Source organism: Salvia splendens, chromosome 12 (assembly GCF_004379255.2).
Source record: "Salvia splendens isolate huo1 chromosome 12, SspV2, whole genome shotgun sequence".
NCBI lineage: Eukaryota > Viridiplantae > Streptophyta > Magnoliopsida > Lamiales > Lamiaceae > Salvia > Salvia splendens.
In genome coordinates, this window is record NC_056043.1 from 25,666,655 (window position 1) to 25,689,643 (window position 22,989).

General features: G+C 37.4%; 1 pseudogene; it reads right to left on the reverse strand.

The window, feature by feature from the left end:
• Positions 1-12: 12 nt before the first annotated feature.
• LOC121757781 lies at positions 13-22,570 on the reverse strand (annotated as a pseudogene).
• Between the last annotated feature and the right edge of the window lie 419 nt (positions 22,571-22,989).

Here is a 22,989-nt window from a genome sequence, read left to right on the forward strand (position 1 = left end):
GCTCCTAACAAGTTGATAAGAAAATCCAACCTTGATGCAATATTTTCCTTTAAAAATACAATACAAATAATTTAATAAATTAACATCATATTCCAGGTCAAAAATACAATAAAAATTTACAAACGCATTATGTAATTACAGAGCAGCCTAACATTCTTCACAAGCAAGAAACAGAGATGTTCTAAGCTGCGGATTTTGGTATTTTGTAATGCTTCTTGAGGAAGTGAGAAGCCTCTGAATCACCCCTGCGGCAGAGAATTCTAATAAGGGTCTTTGAATCTGCACCCAGTTTACCTCTTCCACCCTGCACTTCCATCTCACTAGCAGATCTCAACTCCTCTATCAATTCTCGAGTCTGCATCCCAACAGCGAACACATGAGATGATAAATAAAAAAGAGAGACAAACGTGCATGTTACACGTTCATAAATATCAGATATTATCTTTTTTCTTTGTTCATTTATATTTCCTTAGCCCTGAACTGATGCACAATGTCAGAAAATAGTGTTTCGTGTTTAAAGACCCTAGTATGGTTCATGTGTAAGCACAAGATTAATGAAGTTTACCACAGTGTGCTGATTCCATACTAACTTTATAATCTGCCGGGCACGAACTACTTGGTTTTCCACAACTCCTCTTGGGAGCCCATCTCCTCCAGATATGAAAAACTCCTACAGTGTTATGTAGATAATTATTATGAAAACATAATTAGTTCATATTTCTCGTTAGCTGTGATGATGGAGCCAAAACAAGTCTCTCACACAACTGACAACTTCTATGATTAACCTTTAAAACCTCCAAGTCTTCATCCATAAACTTAGCATCAGCTGGAGTAAACATACGTGACGGACCTCCATCTAGTATCACACGGATTAAGCCATCCTGGTACGAAGTAGATTATATCAATTGATGACTCTATTATTTCTACAACTCCGCCAGTTTAGACAATCAAGGTAGAGTAGCAAACCAGGGATGCTTGAAGAAGTCCTGTTACTACACGATCTCTAAGAGGTTTTACTATGATATCACACAACTTGCTGAGTACCTGCAACCATTATAATGAAATCTGTATGTCAGCCTCAAGAGTTTCTCTTCATGATAAAGTTGGGTTTGAAAAGAAACTTTACATATCAGAGCTTCTGGAGCAGGCTGAAAATATCCTTGAGATTTCTATGTTTAATTGTAGGGTAATACGTCACATTTTCCTTTGCTTTGAAGTGTTAACTCCCTCCATCTCAAAAGAATATGCACTTTGGGTTCAGCACCAGTTTTAATACAAAATTGGTAAAGTAAAAGAGAGGTAGATAGAAAAGGTAGTTAAAGTATTGTTAGTGGAGAATGGGTCCCACCTTATTAGTGAGAAAAGAGTTTCCAAAATTAGAAAGTGCACATTCTTGTGGGACGGACTAAAAAGGAAAGAGTGCATATTCTTGTGGGATGGAAGGAGTATTTATGAATGATACGGAATGTTTCAAAAACATTCATACATCTCATAGCTAGCCTTTGGCAGTCTATTAGTTACTCAAGGTCTTAATTTGGAATATCAGTAGAGGCTAGGTAGGATGCAAAACTTACAGGCGACAGAAAATACAAGAATTAAATGAATGCCATTTGGACAAATTTAATCCAAATAAATAAATAAATAAAATATTAAAAAAAAACATTTTCTTCCCAACTTCAAAAGATCATACCATATCAAGAGGCTCAATCACATTTTCCAGCCTGGACTGAGCAACACTTGGCTTATAGAGACCATCAATGAATTGCTCTCTCAAGTCCCAAAAAATTGTTTTGGTTCCTACAAGTACAAGCAGAAATCATTAGCATACAGTGCATATATTGCAAACTTCAGAGATACACTATGTATGAGACATACCAGTAAATTCACACATATGGTCCATAGCAGCATTGATATCTTTTCTACTTCCATCGAAACCATCCTTTTGGGTGGAATTCATTGAGTTACTATTTACTAGTTTTTCTGAAAATGGAGAATAGGAGGAGCAATATAAAAGTTGTTAATATGAAAGGAATCAGTAAATATATTCTATTTTTTAAGTGCACTAGCATTGGTATCTCCAAGTGCTTGCTATAGGTTCGACAAGAATCCAGCCAAAGTGTTCCAAAGTTGTATATAAAATCTTTGCAGACTTAGAACACAAGAATCACTAGGAAAAGACAGGAAGAATGGCAAGAAATTAAGAAACACAGAGTAGATGATAGACGATGGGCGGTAGAAGCTGGAAAGAACAGAAATAAACAAAAAGGAAAGAGCAGAAAATAACAACAATAGAATCAATGAACAGAAATAACGGCGATAGAACAGAAAAACAAAAGATAAAGTCTCCTCTGAAGAAGCCGCTCCTCTGATAAGGACCACAGCAAATACGCTGAGCTCAAACTATATTTCTTGACGAATAAAACATAGGAAACATAGCCCTACTTTTTATAACATACTGACAGACTCCTAATCGAACAAGGACTCCTAAACTAACTCCAACTCTAAAGATAAAAGCTCTCTCTAAGAACTAGACTTCTTACTATAACAACTAACTAATAAAGAAATAATAAATAACTAACAATAATAAGTAGAGAACTGACAACGAAATCAGCTAAAAGAGTTATATTACAAAATATGAGCCACCAAGAATATGTCATTCTTTAGAAAGGTTGAATTGGAGAGTTAGTAGACCAATGTGGGTATATTTACCCCTGTAAGAACTCAATTGATTTATTAAATATTGGCTCTAGGAGAAAGCAATGCATTTAACTACTTAAAATATAGTCTGTCTTCCTTTCTCAAAAAAAAGGTGTCTCATAACAGATTACAAACAACAATTTGCAACGAAAAATAAGTACACATTACTTACTTATTGTATGACTATGATGCTTCTTAGACCATCTCTCCGAAATGCTGTCTTCCAATTTATTGAGTTGGCTGATCGCATACTAAGGTTGGCAAAAGGCTTGCATTAGTTTAGATGGTACATAATTACGAATACATCAAAAGCAATATGTATATAGGCATGAACAAACAGATAGAAGATGTTCCTGATAAATACTTCAGGTAGAGGAAAGGAATCAGATGGAAAAGAATAGATCAGTGGTAGGTCTAGTTCAAATAAATTTTGGTCAAATGAGCCAAATGCGCTATTGTAGAATAGCAATCAGTTGAAAATAACCCAACAATAATTGCACACAATGGTACATGATTATAAAAAATGAGTGGCTTTTATAATTGATCCCTATTTCTTTTGCCACTAAACCAAAAGTGTCTTCAGCTGACTTCAACTTTAGGAGTACGCAATTGACACACCTGAAAAATTCATGATTCACCCTAAAAGAAATACGACATTGTTCAGCCGAGACAACAAAGAATCGTCTAAAATCCACCAGTGGCTACTGGTCCTAAAGCAAATCTGAGTGAAAATGTAAAGCTATTTATTGTGAATAGATGGACCCTTTTTCCTTAAGTCAACCTAATCAGGATTGTTGTGACAAATAGGGCAATTGTGTAATCGACAAACGAAAGAACGTAAAGAGACACAAAATTTACATGGTTCGCCAATTGGCTACATCCACGGGCAAGAACGGAGAACAAATTGTATTATGACTGCAGTTACAGATTTCAGATCTAAGATCACGATCTCAGAATTATGTGCTCTACTCACATATTAATAGGCACACATGAGATCCTATCCTAATTTGGAAACATAGTCCTATCCCAATTAGGAAACAAATCCAAGGCATACTAACAAGGATCCTTCTACATCAATCTTTATTGTGATCAAGCGTATCCGAAGGTATAAGGAAGTTGAGAAAATGACATTGTCATAAAGGTTAGAAAAGCAGCTCCAACTTACATAAAGAGTATTTAATCGAACACAAAGGGTAGGTGTTGTTAAAACATTGATATCATTAGATTTTCTGACATCAGGCAGCCTTTGATCTGTCAATTCCTTCTTCACAAAAGCTTTGATTCCACTTTCTCTCCGAAATCGGGTAAGAGTGGGCACGGGTGGAATTATGTCTTCCTTTTCAGCTGCAGTAGAATAAAGAGTTTCATGATATCAAGCTGAAGCTTGAATAAAAGTTGTTAAATCATAAACTTGGATCCATGTATCCAAAGCCACAAGTAAGAAATACATGTATTTGAATAAAATGGTATTAAGCACCCCAGACATATTCTTCCAGATCTAATTTAATAAAAAAACAGACAAACAAGTGCGCAAGCTAGGGACATACAATTGGATGCCACAAACACTACTCAACTTTATACCAATTCACAAAGCTCGTTGTAAAGCAAACTGGGCCTTATGTAATACAAACAGAAACCAAAAGACAGGATCAAATTGAAATCACATGCACGATTACAATACCTAGACTGTCCACGACATGCTTGGTGTACACTTGGAATGCACTGTCAATGCCACGAAAGAGGCTTCTGAGCTCTCCAGGCCTCATTGGAACTTTAAGAGCAAAGAACTGATCAACTGTCTGCAGACAAAATCAACAAATGGGCTCTCAATTGACTTTTATTATAACATGATTGTAACATTATTTCTATCCTTAATTTTTATCATAACGTTCACTGCATATTTATTTAGTTATTCTGCTATGCTACTGGTAAATAATCCTGCTTAATTATGTTGATCGAAGGATTTGCTTTGAGTGGAGGATTTAGGGGAGGGTTTTGATACTACTCCGATATACTACAAAAACCATCAAAATTGGCTTGCGTGGGTAATAAGTATACAAATAGATAGTTATTACTGTGTCTGGCATATGAACAAACAGTTCGTGCACAGGTCGTCTCTCCCCTTAACAGAAGGTGCTTGGGCAAATGCCTATAAGTATCTATATAACCTTATTACTTAGCAATTCTACTAATTGGCGTTTGAACTTAATCATATTGTATTGCTTCAATTGTCAATTACTAAACTTTGTAATAATGGAGTTAGCATAACTGGATAACCCTGAGTCTGTTAGGCCAGATGGTATGTAAGAAAATACCTAAAGAACCTTATTTGAGTGAACAATGTCCTTTTAACAGTCATTATGTTGGAAATCTCTCCTCTTGCCATAGAACTTTGTTATAACCACACTATATCATAAAACAGAAGCTATATAACAAGAGTCTTCATGAATGGAGTGAAAATCAGGTAAGAAAGACAAGAAAAATCTGAACATCGTAGCAAACAAACCTCCTCAACAATCCTGTAGACCTCAACGATCGACCTTCCATGCCTTTGCTGTGCTGAGACTGGAGACCAATTCTGAAGAAGATAAGGAAAAAACAAGGAAGATGGAGAAGAAGAGTTCAGTTCTTATTTGCATAGAACAATAAGGAATAAAGAGATATAAAGTAAACTTTTGATTAAAAGATCAATTCTCAGACAATGGTTATCCAATTATTCTGTGAAGGGTAAATAAGAAAAAATAAAGGGCACCTCAATTGATCTACTATTTACTAACTAGTAATCACAAATTGAATATATTGTGTGTTGTTATCCAAGAAACTGAATAGAAACATAAGCTCAGGTATGATACAGACACCAAATATCAACATTCTATATCACAGAACTCACTTTCAATATCATATTTCCACATAAATTATGGAGCTAAAGCATGACATGAGATTCTCTCAAAGCTTTGTGGCTTTCATATGGCTAATAGAGGAGTAATATATTTGGCCAGTATGGAGATACTGTTTCATCGGAGAACAATGCACTCAAAAATCATGTTAACAAGGACTCAGATAACATATGCAATATTAGAAATTCAACCCAACGTCATGCTTTCGGCCATCAAGGCACATCAACTAGCCTAACTTCACAAATTACAGTTATTCTAATCCAACTTCAGAGGGGCACTGGCCAGTGGCTAGTGGCTACACATAAAGAAAATAATGAAGAAGGTATTGTGATACAGATTTGAAGGATTGATTATCCTTTAGATATTATACTCCCTCCATCCCAAGGAAGATGGCCTCTTTCTTGGACGTCGTGGGATTTTATGTAGTAGAGAGAATAAAGTAGAGATAGAGGTAGTTTCATTTTTAGAAATGGGCATCTTTGTTGTCCCCTTTGTTGGGACTGACCAAAAAGAAAAGTGGGTCATTTTCATTGGGACAGAGGGAATAGTTTGTTAGGAGTCTTTCTATTCATGTATATCCTTTAGATATTATAGTTTGTTACTTTGTTAGTATTTGATTTAGTTGGAGTCTTTCTCTACAAATACCCTTGAGGTTTGAGAGGGGATTTTGTGGAGAATATTAGTTTGCTTTGGCTTTAGGTCAAGGCCTCGAGAGAGGAGTTTCTTTCCAGTTTTTTCGATCTATTTTCTGTTCAATTACATTTGGTTTCCGTTGTGGTGTTTTAACATACAGTTGGTCTGTGTTTATAGTATGAGCATTCCCTTTTTTTATCATGTTGCACCAACTTTACAGCTTCAAAAGGTTAAGACAGGTCAAGAGTTGGGTGTTGACAAGGCAAAAAGGGTTTATGCAGAAAGGATTTCTCCTACTCTATGCCTACTAAAAGTTTAACCATGCCCTACCACCAAGAACAGATTCCACCATCCATTTAAAGTATTATATCAACTTTACTGCACCAAAAAGTGTAGTACTGCATAAACTTTGCAGTACCGTACTCTGGCCTAACTCTTCTTTGACATAGAAGTACAAAACCTGATATCAATAGTTTATGAACTGTTAGTATAAGTTGATACCTCCTGCTGAATGACTCGTTCCATTGCAAGTTGTGCATTGACCCATCGCAGCACCAATGTTCCAGATACAGTCTCAATCTGAATAATACAAATAAGTGTAGAAACTTCCATTAAAATACTAATTATTGTACAAAAATGATGCAGTTAAAACTAGGGAATTTAATAAAAGCACATTAGATGAGAGGCTCTAAATCCTTTAGTCGTATGTGAATCTCACAACAGAAAAAAGGGAATATATGGAAAAAGGTTTAATACAAGGTGCGATAGATGAGTAAGGTTACTTACACAGTTCACACACTTCCACTCGGATAATATAGCCACTCACAGAGGAGTGAAATCTGAAAACATATTAAAATCCTATTTCAAATGTGAAAACGGGTTGGATTTTGGACAAATGGACTGGGTCATTTGGGAAATTGGGTTGGGTTTAGGGCTAAGCCAATCAAAATGACACCATCAAAATCTGCCATAAACCGTCATGGCGATGGCGTTTTGTCAAAATCCTGCCATGGAAAAGCACCATGGCGGTGCATGACAACTTTTTGATAACATTGCTCATAACTCAATGCCATCAAAACATGTCGCCCATATTACTTCCTACATCCTTGGTACAGCATATTAAATATATTAAAAAACAACCCTCACTTTATACAAATTTAGCTTCTTGAGGTAAGCCTCTGCAGTGCCCTCTTCACAGGTAGATGTGATAACAGCTATTAAGTTTTGCTCAAGATTATCAGCAGCCGGGAACACAGAAACAACATCCTCGGTCAGGTGCTCAGCGCTTTCAAGGAATGGTTTCTAAGGAAATTAGAATAATTAGACTTCTACACAAGTCAGAATGCTGAGGAAATGTTAGGATGCAAGTTTACCAGTTTGATGCCATAAAGCTTGTGAATAAGAGATACTGCAACTGCACTTGCATTCTGATGCCGCAGAGTTAATATAGGAAAATACACGGCTGTACTGTTTTTAACAAATTTTTTTTGTCTGTTCAGCTAGTAATGCTAAAGGATGTTCGTTTGTTGTGTCAGACAGTGTTTCAACATCCTGTATAATCTGCAAAGGAGGATACAAATATAAAGACAATTAATAACTTTGACCTCAGATTAATACAATACAGTGTAGCCACAAGATTTAAGCTCTATGCAAATGTAAAATGGTGACCCATATCATAATAAGCTATTCATCAATAAGCTAGTATTATTAGAAGAAAGATTATTGATGATACCAGTTTTAACTTTAAAAGCATAGCTATATTTGCTTACCAAAGTCATAATAATCATTTCAATACAAGTAAAAAGACAATAGCCTTCCTGTTCATGATAATTTCTCAGGCCTCATATCCTCCTATAAATACTTCAAATTGAACTCCTTTTGCTCTAACAGATTGCAGGAAAGTCGCATTTTTTTAGCAAAGCTCAAAGATCTACACAACCAATGTTCTGTGACTTTTGTAATATCCAATATTTTCCAAACTATCCTTCAGCTTAAAGTTCTCTGATAAATATTTAGATTCAAGCACTCACTCTGGAAAATGCTTGCTTGATGGAAGATAGCACATATATCTCGATTTGCTCTATATCTGTGACAGGTGGACCCTGCATTGTCTGAAAATCCAAGAGTTAGTTTAATATTGTTCAAGTTATATGACAATTCTATTGCAATAAAATAAAGGCATGTGACTCCAACTCAATGTTACTATTTTATATTTCACCACTCTTGATTTCTTGTATATTTGTTTCACGTTAATGACACCATTTAGTATTTCCTCCCCACTATAACAGTAGGGTGCATTCTCTTTGGTTGTAAATTTATCATAAGAAAACAAGGGAAAGAAAAGATGGGAAGAGTATTATCACATTTTAGTGGTCCCCATATTTTTTATCACATCAAGTGTAAAGGAGTGAAAATGAGGCAACGGGGGCTGCCTGAATTTTTTTTTTCACATCCTGCCGTGGGAATATTATCGTTCCTACAGAACATGTGAGAAGAGTGAAAAAAGAGTGAAAATAAATGTTTTCCACTCTTTTCAATCAAAGAGAATGTACCTGTAATAATAAAAGGAGTTGTGTTTGTCAGCATTGGCATTTCACTAGCAAGAGAGGCCAATAAGTGAAGAAAACAGAATTGGCTTTTGATGAAGTTCGAGTGAGAGTTCAGGGTTGTACTTGTACTGAAAACAATTACTGAAGAACCTCTACTCAATGATTCACAAAGCATGAGTGAATCAGTGAAGTATGAGTATAAACAAATAAATGCTTAAATATTCCTTTGGACAGAAGCAAATTATGAGATTAACCAAGGAATACTCATTACCAAGTCAGGTTCTTCAAGAAGAAGCCTCCGAGCAACCATGGCAACTACTAATGCATTTTCCATCATTCTCGATCCCTAACATGAAAGAGAAGCAAATACGGAGTAGTAATTAAAAGAGATGGTCATCATCCAAAGTTTTGATCATGATTCACAATAAGCAATATTAGAAAAATAAAAATACAAAACAATAATGACAAATAACAAATAATAATGATGATGACAATAACCAGCAACTAAATATAGGGCAGCTAACAGCCTAACAAGTTGACTTTTTGGTCCATCAGAACATTCAGGGTGGATCAATATAATTTATTAACACCAGAACTTGGATTGTAGCAAGTGCCTTGAGCAACTAACTCACCAATATATATATGTACATTCCTAAGCCATAAATAAGACACAAGTATTTAAGGAATTAATATGTCAAGACTTTTTAGTACAACTACATCAAAATCATGAATAGAAAAGGAGGCACTGTATAGCAAATAAAATAATAAGTCCTCTTTAACACTCCCTAGCTTTTGCATTTTCCTGCACACATATTAATTTGAAAAAGAATAGCAAGTTTGCTCACATACCTATACCTTACACTTGAACACTTCTAGATCACCATCTTCTATATATGTTAGATAGAATCGAAAATGGGCTAGGGAGGTCCCAATGTTATGAGGAATACATAGCTACTTAAGAACAGTATTTTACTAATAAATACATCTACATGGATGATATCTGGCTTGGTCAACCAATACAACCAACCAGTCAATGATATCCACAAACTGCATTAGAACTTTAGAAGTAGAAAATGTGAATCTTACAGAAGAGTTAACACTATACTATTATTTAACTTATAACGTTTTCATTCTAGCCACTATAAAAAATTAAAATGTCATGAAAAATTACTCAATGGATCGACTTTTTACGAAAGAACCCAGCAAGGCAGCAACAATGTTAAAAGTTGCAATATCTACATTTGTTAGACCTATTTCTTGAAGCTGAGAGAAATGGAATAAATTTAAAGGAGACAATCAAAAGATGTTTTTATGGTAGAAAACCGAACTAATTCATGTCAAAATCAATCAACTTAAGGATAGCAAAAGACCTCAGGAAAATGAAGATGGTAATCAGCCCATTTCTGGATAGGTATTAGGAATGATTGCAAGAAAGTCAAGTCCTCAAATCCCTTTTCGGTCTGAACTCTGCAAGTCAAGCTCCTCAAATGCAATCTTTCCTGTGGGCCTCGCTGCTCCTTCAAAGGTATTCTCTTCAACTGGTTGATGGAATGCTGCAGGACATCTTCCTCACCGGTGATGACAAACTGTAATGCACATGTAAGAGGATTGTAATCAACAGAGAGCAAAATGTACTAGCAGCTTTGAGTGTGTAAAATAAGGTCAGGAGACTGCGTGGTTTGAACTCCGCCAGCAATATTCAAAGTATGATAACGGCATGTGTAAGAACTCGCTTAGAATTATACTTGTATTCAATATGTAATAGGAAGTTCTTCTCAAAAAATATGTAATAAAAAGTTCACGTACCCCCAATAGCCACATAGACAAGTTGATGTAAAATTGCAGATAGAATTTATTAGAGGTAAATGGGAGAGACCAGCAACAAAGGATATAAACCCTCTATTGAGTCCATGTCCCCCACAACCACAAAAGAAGCCAATTAAAAGAAGGTACTTGGTAAAAATCAATTTATTATTGCAAGTGTTCATCCACAGCATACTTGTTAATCTCCTAAATTTCTATTATCCTAACACGTTTCCTCCAACAAAAACTTATTAACAATTTATTTAGTCTCAGGGATTCAGGAGTCTCAAATATGCCAGAGCTTCTTTGCTAATGTAACAGACTCAACTTAAATAATCAGATAAAAAACCATGAGTGTTTCTCCACAGCCATAGAGACAATCTGTAAGGGTATAATCACCATATTAATTAACCTCAACCCCCTTCCATTAAGGTCCCACTTCCTGTCAGGAGTAGTACCACAGACATATGGAGTAACAGCAGCAAACATGAGAGTGGCCAACATTGAATCAAGACAGTGAGACACTAAGGAAAGAAAAAGCGACAACTATTGGAAACACATCAAGAAGGAGGGGGGGGGGGACGAATGACTGATTAAAAACATTCACTCTGTGCATTACTATTGAGCAAATTCTCATTTGGCATCTACTCAAAGAATGAATTTCTTATTAGAAAAAAGACATGCCAATTAACTCGAGGAAATTATTTGGCCTTATACCTGCCGAAATAGCACCCATGCATAGCACGTATAATGGATTGTCTCCGTGATTCCTAAAACACACCATGTTGACTTAAATAGCTCCAACATTTGTTCTACTTCCTGTCAGAACAAAATCATGGCAGAAATAAGTATGAGACTCAGAAGCACTTCTTTTCAACAAAAATAAAATTTTAAGTTGGTCCAAGTAACCTTAACTCTGTAGAGGTCCAGTAATTATTTTGACATAAACTTAGTGATTGATTCACTATCAAAAGTCTGGAAAGTAAATAGTGGTGCATATTTGACAACACTAGAAACCTCTCAACTTCCACTGCATACTTGTCGAGGAAAAAGAAAAACAAATAATGCCATAATGCAGATGACATCCCACTAACCTCTGTAAGCTTGCCCTCATCCAAGACATCAAATACACTAAGCAATAGTTTCTCATACAGCCTGACATTTAAGTGATAACCATCTGCCCAGTGGCATACTTCACCAGTTAAATCACCTCTTGCAGGTCTCTCTGCAAGTGGAATAGTGATCTCCCTCAGAGATCTCAAACACTCTGTCCTCTGAAGATCACCTGTAGCTGATGGAAAAGACTGATGAAGGAAACAAAAATGTTAGTAATACGCAAAAGAGACTCTGGTACAAAAAAATAGTTTGGATCTCAAAGTGTAGTATGCCAATGGCAAGAACCTAAGTTATGTGGAGCATTTCATTTCTCTTCTTTTATTGATTATTTCTATCATTGTTTGTTTGGTTTTATTTATTCATTGGGGAGGGGGTGTTGGGGGGAAGGAAAAATGGGAAGAATATATGTAACATGTATATTGGTTAGTCAAATCACACTGGACACAATAAGGACTCAATACAATCTATAGAACACTTCAGGCAGGTACAAAAAGACAGGGAAATTCCAGAAGCCAGAGGGTTCTTGGTTTACATTTTTCAAACCCCTCTTTTCAATTTTCAACTATGCTATGTGCCTAAAACACATTGCTTTATTAATTTTTTATTTCTACAAACACTTTGTGAATACTATATCATTTATAACAGTGATATGTCATCGCTATGTGAGACCGACCATGCAAACATTCCTCTCTACGAATTAGCTATAAGAATATTGGTTTCTCCACGAACCCATAGTTTTAAAAATACAATCGACCAATCAGATATAACTCTTAGAGAATCAAATCATACATCATTGATCAAATGAAAGCCAATACTCACTTCGTAAATTGCATTAGTAATATGGAACTAAAAACGAAACTAACAAGACCAAAAACTCTGAGCATCAGACATCTAGTTGAGAATATAAATGCAAGGGCACTGCATGCATGAAGGTGAAGTATGGGAGGAGAGCACTGACAACGAAATAACAACTGAATGATGCTATATGGTGGTGGCCATATGAGATAGAAAAGTGTTAATATGATGAGAAGTACATAACATCCAAACACACCTCAGACTCTTCAATCTTTGCCAGAAGAATCCTCAAATCACTTGCTTTTTGGCCAGATTCTCCAAATCCCACAACAGGATGATTCACAAGCCCTTCCTCCAACATATTTAACTGGACTGACAGCAAATTCAGCTACACTTTATTGACAAATACATACACTTATATAAGCATATTTCCCCACTACTTTTAAATATAACCAACTGGTTTCAAAACAACTCTGTAAGAAATAGAACCTCCTCATCCTCAAAAGAGGACAATATAATCGAGAAGAGAAATAAATTAAAATCAATACGAAACCAAACAATACAGGAAGGTGCTGTCCATCAGGGTGGTAGTGGGTTTTACAAAAGAAAGGAAAAATGGAGAGCTCACTTGTCTTTTCTGCCATTTTATATAAGACTTCTTATCCGGAAATTCTGTTCTTGATATGCAACATAACAATTCCAGTGGGATCAATAATGTATCCATCCTTTTTCCAACTTTGCCAACCATGGCATTGAGTAGCGCTCGTCTTCTTCTGATGTCCATTTCCTCCGAAATCTGTTCAGACCCATCCAGAATTTGGTGGATGAACACAAAAGCATAAGCATAAGAATAAGTTTTGAGGAAAATGACACTATGACAGTATCTAATAAATGGTATTACAAACTCAGTGAATGTCAGTATGACAACAGCTATTAGTGATCAACTGATTCCTCAGCAAAAAAGTAGAAACGCTTAGCAGCAGAGGTAAACATGTTATCGAACTTAAGAACCTTCTTTCAGCAACGACTAGATTGAGTTATTAATCCATAAAGGAAAAGAAATATAATTACAGAAGCTAAATGATATTAAGCAGCAGGGATACACTCAGTCATGTCAGTTAAGTCTGATAGATAATATATGTGATGTAACGGAGCATTGTTCTCTAGATGCTTAATTCAAATGCACATATGACATAGTGACATACCAGATACATCAAGAAAACCATCCCCCAAGTTATGAAGACCCTCTCATCTCAAGTGAGAGAATATTAAACTTCAAGGTCAAAACAAACAATGAAGTAAACATGGTCTTTGTAACACTGTTCGATAAGCTATCAGCAAAGCTGGAACCTTTTCAAGAACTACCAGACTCGATTAACAATAGCCAATATGCCAGCCTAACATGACATATTCAGTGCGCCGTGAAAATATCAGAGGTTTGAATGAATCAACAAGATGTCCGTACCTAAGAAACATAAATTCACTGTTGATTACTTGCTATATCCAAAGATGACACTATTTTCCATGGACACCAACAAAGCTCCTGACATGACTAGCAACACATAAAATCAAATTAGACTCCTACTTCTCCAGTTCCTTTCTTAATACCAACAGTCAAGATTGCTGGCAAACTAATTTCTCAAACTAAACATTTAGGTTAGCAACGATCTCATTTTGTATCTCCCAAAACTAGACCAATATTAGTAATTCATTACCATATTCCCTCAAAAACACATATCTTTCTATGACCAGTTTTCTCAAAATACTACTCCCTCTGTCCCACTCAAGATGTCCACATTCTTGAGTAGCACGGGATTTTAGAAAGAGTTGTCAGGTGGAGTAAGTAGAGAGAAAAAATTAGTTGAATATTGTAATGAGGAGAGAGGGAATTATTTCCAAATATAGAAAGTGGACATCTTGAGTGAGACAAACTAAAAAGGAAAGGGGACATCTTGAGTGGGACGGAGGGAGTATATTTTCTTCAAGTTCAAACTGTTCCAAATTAATGTAGAAGGCACTATGCATCTCTCAGTAGATTTCTATAAATAAATTGAGGCAAATACTCCTATACATCTCCAAAAGTGGAACTATTTGTGGTAGAAATTTCAAAAATCAAAATTCTTTAACATTTGAATCTCCATAAATTATATGACTTCTTAAACTAAAGTTCCCCATAATAATTGCTAGAGTAATAGCAAGAGGCTAACTTTTTAACATCTGATGGGAAAGCTGTCCGACAAGGCACCATGGAACCTTGAAGAGCGAACACTTCTACAAACTTTTACTAAAAGGAGAGCAAGTAGACAGAAATTGAACATACAAATGAGTAGAACTTTCTATGTTTGCCTTATTAGGTTTCGTAATGCAGTAACTATGTAAGGGTGTGCATCTCATGTCACAAAAATGCCATGTCCTTTATCTTCAAATGCATGTTGTTCCAGCCTTCCAGTAAAACCTATCAAATCCAAAATACTACCTAGGACGGCATCACCATGTATGAACAATCGAACATTAAACTAGTAATTGTGAGGGAACCTTCTAAGAAAGCTTCTGAAACAAAACCAAGACTTTTATACCCATCCTGGCCTATCAAGTGAAGAGCATAAACCCAAAAAGAAAAATACTAATGCTATTACAGCTAAAAGTTCCTTGGTGCAACTATTCTTATTATATGTTTGTCTAAATTGGCGTGTTTTTAGCTGAGAGAATAAAACTAATCAAAGGCCAAGTCTTTAAGGAAGCATTAACGTAAAAGCTTAATGATACATTGAAGCTTCAACATTTATTCACTTAACACTCTATGGGAGTATACAACAGAGCTCATAAAGTAAAAGGCAGGAGACTCATAACGGACCTCCATCTGGACACGCATTGTCTCCAAGAGGCCAACTAAACCATGGGAATTACGAGATTGTGTTCCTGCTAGTTCAGTCTTAGTTCGTCCCAGCTTCCTCATCAATCTAGATCTTTTGCCTTTCTTTTTTTCTTTTGATGGAACCTGTCCATATAATGAAGTAAAAAAACACACATTCGATTACACACAATTTTATTTTTTTGGTTGGGGAGGAGGAGAAAGAGGTTCATCCAGTGAAAGGTACCCTGAAGCTCCAGCAGCAGAAAGGAGGATCTCATATGCAGTTTCTCGTAGATCTTCATCTGAAATACCTACAATAAGGGAAAAAAAATCATAAACATTACTTCTTAATTCTAATAAAGTTTAGCTCTGGCAGGTATTTCTAAGAATTATAGTTGGGTAGTTTCTGAGCTAAGTAACATTCACTTGGAGAAGGTTCCAACCATTCTTGTAAAATGAAATAATATCAATAAAATTACAAGAATTGACTACATTCAGAGTGATAAAAACCGGAGTATGGACATAATTGAATGTTTTGATTCTATTTTCTCACAGGTTCTGAAGTAATTAACCTGCTCGGAAGAGTTACGCTAATTAAGAGCACCATTAACTTCTCATCAAGCAAATAAGACAAGCACAAAGGTACATGATAAACCATCACCAACCACACCTACCAGTAGAAAATGAAGGCAATCCAAGAACAACATCAGAAGCATCATTCAGAACTCTCCTGGAATATCTACGGCTTTCCATCTCCTCCATAATATCATCATCAAAATCATCAATATCGTCCACTGTTAGTTCTCTGTGTTGTGTAGAGTTCAAAGACTGTGATTTTGACAAGCTCTGTGATTCCTCAATCAAATCACTTTCAATAGGCTCTGAAATGGTGGAAAGACTTGCCAAAATTGGTGCTACCACATCTGGTACCAGCGGAGGTGGCCTTCTGGGAGGTGAACCAGAAGATTCAGCACTTGTGACTAGAAAGAACTCATTAGAGGCGCCTGCATTGTTCTTTTTTGAAGTAACAACAGACGTTAAATAGTTTACCAGTGTCTGATCACACGGGTTTTTTCTTTTTTTTGTTCTAGACCACAGATAACATTCCTCGAGTGTACTGGACTTTTTTTTTATTCCGCCTTTGGGAGAGACGCATGACCCTCATGCGTCTCCTTTTAATGAAACGCATGACGGAGATGCGTCTTTTATAGAGACGCATGAGGGACATGCGTCGTTAAATTTTTATTTTTTTCTTTTTTTTTTGAAAGACGCATAAGCGTCATGCGTCACAGGCAAAGACGCATAAGCGTCATGCGTAGTTCATTTTTTTATTTATTTTATTTTTTTATTTATTTATTTTTAATAGTAAAATAAAATAAAAATAAAAATAAAAAATGAAAAACGCATGACGCTTATGCGTCTTTGCCTGTGACGCATGACGCTTATGCGTCTTTCAAAAAAAATAAAGAAAAACAAATAAAAATTTAACGACGCATGTCCCTCATGCGTCTCTATAAAAGAGACATCTCCGTCATGCGTTTCATTAAAAGGAGACGCGTGAGGGTCACGCAAAAAAAAAAGTTCAGTACAAACACGGAATCTAAGTTCTATTCTAGAACAAAAAAAGAAAAAACCCCTTATCACACTCACTAACAGAGTTACTCAAAAATATTAGTAGAAGGGAACTCAAAAGGTAAAACAGTATGTTCATAGAATGGAATTGCATAAATTTTGGGCATACCATGCTAGGGAATAGAGTGCCATCGTGGTAATCTCGAATGGCCTCCAAGAGTTCAAGCAATCACCTACAATCGTCAGATCCCCAAATGGAAAGTAAGAAACGACTTAAGCCAAAAGAGGTGAAAATCTCTATGAAGAATCATCACCTTTCTTAGCACACAGTTCAGGACAAAATCGACGCTTACTTGATGCAAATCCACATCATCTAACGACACTGCTCCAGGCGGCATTACTACCTTCTTTATCAAGCTACCACTTACCAGAGAGTATAAAATCTAAGAGTATCCACCTGTCCCGTCGATATCTCTGCAAAAGTTCGACCTCGTTCTCCCTAAATTGACAAAGATAAACAACTCATTCGTAACTGACTGAAACCTAATTATAGTGTTTTTACTCATTAAAGCTTCCAATCACAACTACATCAAGCATCTCGAGTCATTTAACAGTAAACACTAGTATAGTAAGTAGAATTTAAGAATCTGAGCACTGATTTAATCACTATTATTATTTCAAGCTAGTATTTGAAGAAATAGACGAATCCCAAACGATGAGATCGTAGTAAAGAATGCTCGAGAACTAAAGGCGACCTTCAACAGCTCTGCACTGAATCTTCAAGTATCAAAACGAGAACGAGATTTTTTATAAAACGAAATGGCAACTTTTTAAGCAGATTCTTGTGGATCTCTTGAAACAATTAGACCATCCACAATACCGCCCAGCCGACCGCCCAGCCGAGCGCCGGCGCTGGGTGGTTCGCTTGGCGGTCTATTGCAGTCGCCCAGCGGACGATTGGAGAGAGAAACCGCGCAGCGCTGGGCGGTTTCGTGGCGCTGGGCGGTGCGCTGGGCGATCCGCTCGGCGCTATTGCAGCGCTCGGATCGCCCAGCGCGATTTTTTTTTTAAAATTCGAATTTTTGAAATTCGAATTTTTAAAAAAAAATCAAATATAAAAAAATATTATTTATTTATAAAAATCAATTTTTATAAATAAATTTATACTAGAAATTCGTAATAGCCCATATATATTTAATGGGCTTGCGAATTTATGAAACTCATTCTTGGTTGTCTCTCTTTTATAGAGATATCCTTGAATGTTTTATGTTCCACTTTCGATGTGGGACAATCTCATTCAAGGATGTTTCTTTTTATAAAGAGATATCCTTGAATGTTTTATGTTCCACTTTCGATGTGGGACAATCTCATTCAAGGATGTTTCTCTTTTATAGAGAGATATCCTTGAATGTTTTATGTTCCACTTTCGATGTGGGACAAACTCATTCAAGGATGTTTCTCTTTTATAAAGAGATATCATTGAATGTTTTATGTTCCACTTTCGATGTGGGACAATCTCATTCAAGGATGTTTCTCTTTTATAGAGAGATATCCTTGAATGTTTTATGTTCCACTTTCGATGTGGGACAAACTCATTCAAGAATGTTTCTCTTTTATAGAGAGATATCCTTGAATGTTTTATGTTCCACTTTCGATGTGGGACAAACTCATTCAAGGATGTTTCTCTTTTATAAAGAGATATCCTTGAATGTTTTATGCTCCACTTTCGATGTGGGACAATCTCATTCAAGGATGTTTCTCTTTTATAGAGAGATATCCTTGAATGTTTTATGTTCCACTTTCGATGTGGGACAAACTTATTCAAGGATGTTTCTCTTTTATATAGAGATATCCTTGAATGTTTTATGTTCCACTTTCGATGTGGGACAATCTCATTCAAGGATTTTCTATAAAATTGTATTTTAAATTATGTCATTTTTATTTTTTTAAGATTTTAGTTATGTCTTTTTTTTATTTTTTAACTTTAAGTTGTAATGTTATTTTAAATTTTCATTTGTAAATTTAATTAATGTAATTTTTTTTAATTATGTAATTTTTTTTAATTATGTACTTTTTAAATTTTATTAATATTAGTGAATTTTCCCGTATATGTCTCGTAAATTAAATTTCGTATATTGCGTTATTGTTAATTATTGCATTTTGTATATATTTGTTAATAGTGATGTGGATAGTATGTGGCTAGGCTATGGCTGGGCTATTGCTGGGCTATTTGCTTGTTTTGATGATGTGGCAGGAGGATTTTTAGTGCTGATGATGTGGCAGTGGCTAGGCTATGGCTGGGCTATTGCTGGGCTATTTCTATTGTGGATGGCCTTACTAGAGTAGAATTGAAGCGAAGGTCGACTACCTAAGGTCCACAATAGGAATAGCCCGGCCATATCCTAGCCACTGCCACATCATCAGCACTAAAAATCCTCCTGCCACATCATCAAAACAAGCAAATAGCTCAGCAATAGCCCAGTCATAGCCTAGCCACATAATATCCACATCACTATTAACAAATATATACAAAATAAAATAATTAACAATCACACAATATACGAAATTTAATTTACGAGACATATACGGGAAAAATTTAATAATACTATTAAAATTTAAAAAAGTACAATAATTTAAAAAAATACATTAATTTTAAAAAAATACAATAATAAAAAGGAGTGTCAATTCACTCCTCGTCTCCGTCGTCGCCGCCTCTGTCGCTGTCGCCACCATCGCCGCCGCCACCACCGCCGCCGCCGCCGCCGGTCTCCCTCCGTGCCGCCTCCAACTCGTCCTGCAGGCTCATGAGCAAGGTTTGAAGCACGCTCTTCTCCACGGGATCCGTCGCCACCCGCCATTCGGCCATCGTCTTGATCAACTGAGCGCGCGGTTGGGCGCGAGCGAAGAATTTGAGATCCTCGGTGGATTGGCCAAGGGGGGATGCCGACTGGACCTCCTGGGAAGCCCCGGCGTTCCCCCTCGCCCCCCGCTGAGCGCGCTTGCGCCCAATCGGGCGAGGTCGGCCACCGACCGAACGCGGCGTGGGGAACTCCTGCGTCGTCTCGGGGAGGTCGTGGGAACCACCGCTGCTGCCGCTGAAATCGCCGGTGTAGTTCAGTAGTTGCTTCTTCGGCCAGCCAGAGTCGACACCTACTCGGAACTTCTCTGACTCGTCCAGCACAAGATAGCAGTTCCAGTAGGTGAAGTCCTTGTATACCCCCTTCAGTGGGAAGGCTTTCTCCGTTATTCTCCTGCAGTCCTCCTCCGTTTGGCCACTGCTCATCATGCGAAGTGCGTTGGTGTACAAACCCGAAAATCGGGAGACCGCAGCCCTGATTCGGTTCCAGGCCTTCCGGCAATCCTCCCCGTTGCGTGGCCTCCCCTCCGGGCAAAATCTCTTGTAGGCTGCTGCTATCTTGCCCCACATGTTGACCATCCTCTGCTCGTTCGAAACGAGAGGATCGTCGCAAACACTCACCCACGCCTTGCAGAGCGCGACGTTCTCCTCGTCCGTCCACCTCCTCCGTACCTCCTCCTCACCCGGCTGCGACGACTCGCCGACCTTCTTCTTGCCCTTCTTCTTTGGGGCGCCACGCCCCCGCTCTGCCCCCCCCCTTGAACGAGAGTTTCCGGAGCTCCGATAGTATCAAACACCAAGTCATCTAAGGAGAAACTATCAAACCCCAAGGGCGTTTGGGTCGATGTGTGCGAAGAACCAGTCGAAAAATCAAAACTGGGGCGATAGACATCCCCCGTCGTCGCCGGGGACCCCCTAGAAGTCCACTGTGTAGCCGATACGACCCCCGGAGTCCCCTGTGTCGGCGGTACCCCCCCGGGCATCATCTGCATCCCGGGTGCCCATCCCGTTGGTGCCCACCCCGGTATCCCCGGAAACCCCCCCCCCCCGGCGGACTCCCCCCCGTTGGCATCCCGGAAAACATCTGCTGCCACGGGTACATGTTGTAGTACCCGGGCATCTGACCCCATCCACTTCCCACGGGGATCAACGGAGTTTGTGACCCGCTACTCCCGGAACTAGGCTCGTTGTTGAGATCCATTTCCCGTTGTTGATCTTGTACAGAAATTAAGATAGAGAGAGTACTCGTTAAAACAAGTGGTGCGAATGAAAATGACGAGCAAAGCGCGTCTATATAGTGTTTCGAAAAAAAAAATTTTAATTTCGTGCTAGGAGGTGCGCTGGGCGATCCGGGCACTGCAATAGCGCCGAGCGGATCGCCCAGCGCCACAAAACCGCCCAGAGCTGCGCGGTTTCTCTCTCCATTCGTCCGCTGGGCGACTGCAATAGACCGCCCAGCGAACCGCCCAGCGCCGGCACTCGGCTGGGCGGTCAGCTGGGCGCTATTGTGGATGGTCTAATTAAAAAGTAAGTTACGTGTTTGAATGGGTATAAAATATTTTAAAAACCTTGAATTGTTAATATAAAAATATATTATTCAATTTAGTGAATGATATAGGGAGTAACTATAACTAATTTATTTTGTTGCAATGTTCGCTTTATTTATTTTGTTTTAGTATACGAAATGTATTTAGGCCATCTGCAACGCTGTCTCTTATATGTCTCTGAATCGTCTCATCCCTTAACTATTTATGGGTCTCACTGTACATTTGACTTCATCTCTTAACTGAAAGACAAAACCTACAACCCTCCATCTCTTATCCGTCGCTTAACCATCTCTTAACTTACTATTCATTCAATTTCATTTTTATTTTTATTTCCTACAAATTCAATTAATAAAAACACATTTCATTAAATAAAATAAAATTACAACATCAAAATAAAAATACAACTTAAAATTTAAAAAAATAAAAAAAACACATAATTAAAATCCTAAAAAAACAAAAATTACATAATTTAGAATACAATTTTATAGAAATTAAAAAAAACTACTCCGACGGCGAATCATCCCCCGAAGGCGGTGGCGGTGCACTCGAGCTACCTGGAGGCGGAATACCAATTTGTCTTGCCATATACTCAATTCCGGCAAAATGGGCTTGATATTGTGGAGGCGTCATGCGGGAAGTGTCCGCCATCGTGGAGGTCAAGTACATGGACAATAGCGTGTTTAAGTAGAAAACGGAAGTCTTGTTGGCGTTTTTATAAGTAATTAAAAAAATAAAAATTTGAACACACGCCAATTAGGTTAGCGTGTTTCCCTCTTCACAAATTATATTTCTCCCCAAATCGCGAACCCTACCTCCATCTCTTCCCCCAAATCGCGAATCCTACCTTCATTTCTTCTCCCAAATCGAAAACCCTTTTTCATGCCTGCGCGAAAACCTTCTCCATGCTATGCTCATCAATGGCAGATTCATTACCTCTGTGGTGATTCCTCTTGTTGCATAGAAGAAGAGGGCCAATCTCCCAAGCCTTCCTTCCAATAACATTTTTGTAGTGAGTGGGATAAGCGGGCGGATTCGAGCTCGTTGAAGCTATTTACAACCTCTCTGTACGTCTTCTTCCAAGCCTCATTAATTTTGTCAAACATTTTGGATAAGTCATTCGAGCTCGTTGAAGCTATTCGCAATTTCTTCAAGAAAAAAGGGAAAAGTTGCGCGAATTCGAGCAGAGACTGAACCCTCGAAGTCGAAGTGCTACAGTTAGAGTAATTGAGAGGTATGATGAGGATGTGCATTCTACCATTTATTTATAATTAGTATAATTTTTGTTTTTGGTTAAATAGCCGAATACTCCTGAAAATGTATCACTGTTGATTAATTCCTTACAAAATATTTGGACAGCATGTTGCAACATATGTTTCCCTTCCCCTCTCTCTACCTGCAATGCAATTTTGAGTGTACAAAATGATTTGACTGGTTTCTTGTTGAGGACTTTGAAACTTTAGATTACTTAGACTATCATTATCAATGAACTTTGACTTAATTTATGAAATACGGTATTCATTTACTTAAATATAGTACACGCCAACCTGATTGGCGTTTTATACTTTTAAAAAACCGACGAGAAACATTCTGTATAAAAACGCTGACGTAGATGGCGTGTTTAAGATGTATTTTACATTTTTTGTTTTTTTAGTAACACGCTAACTGGGAT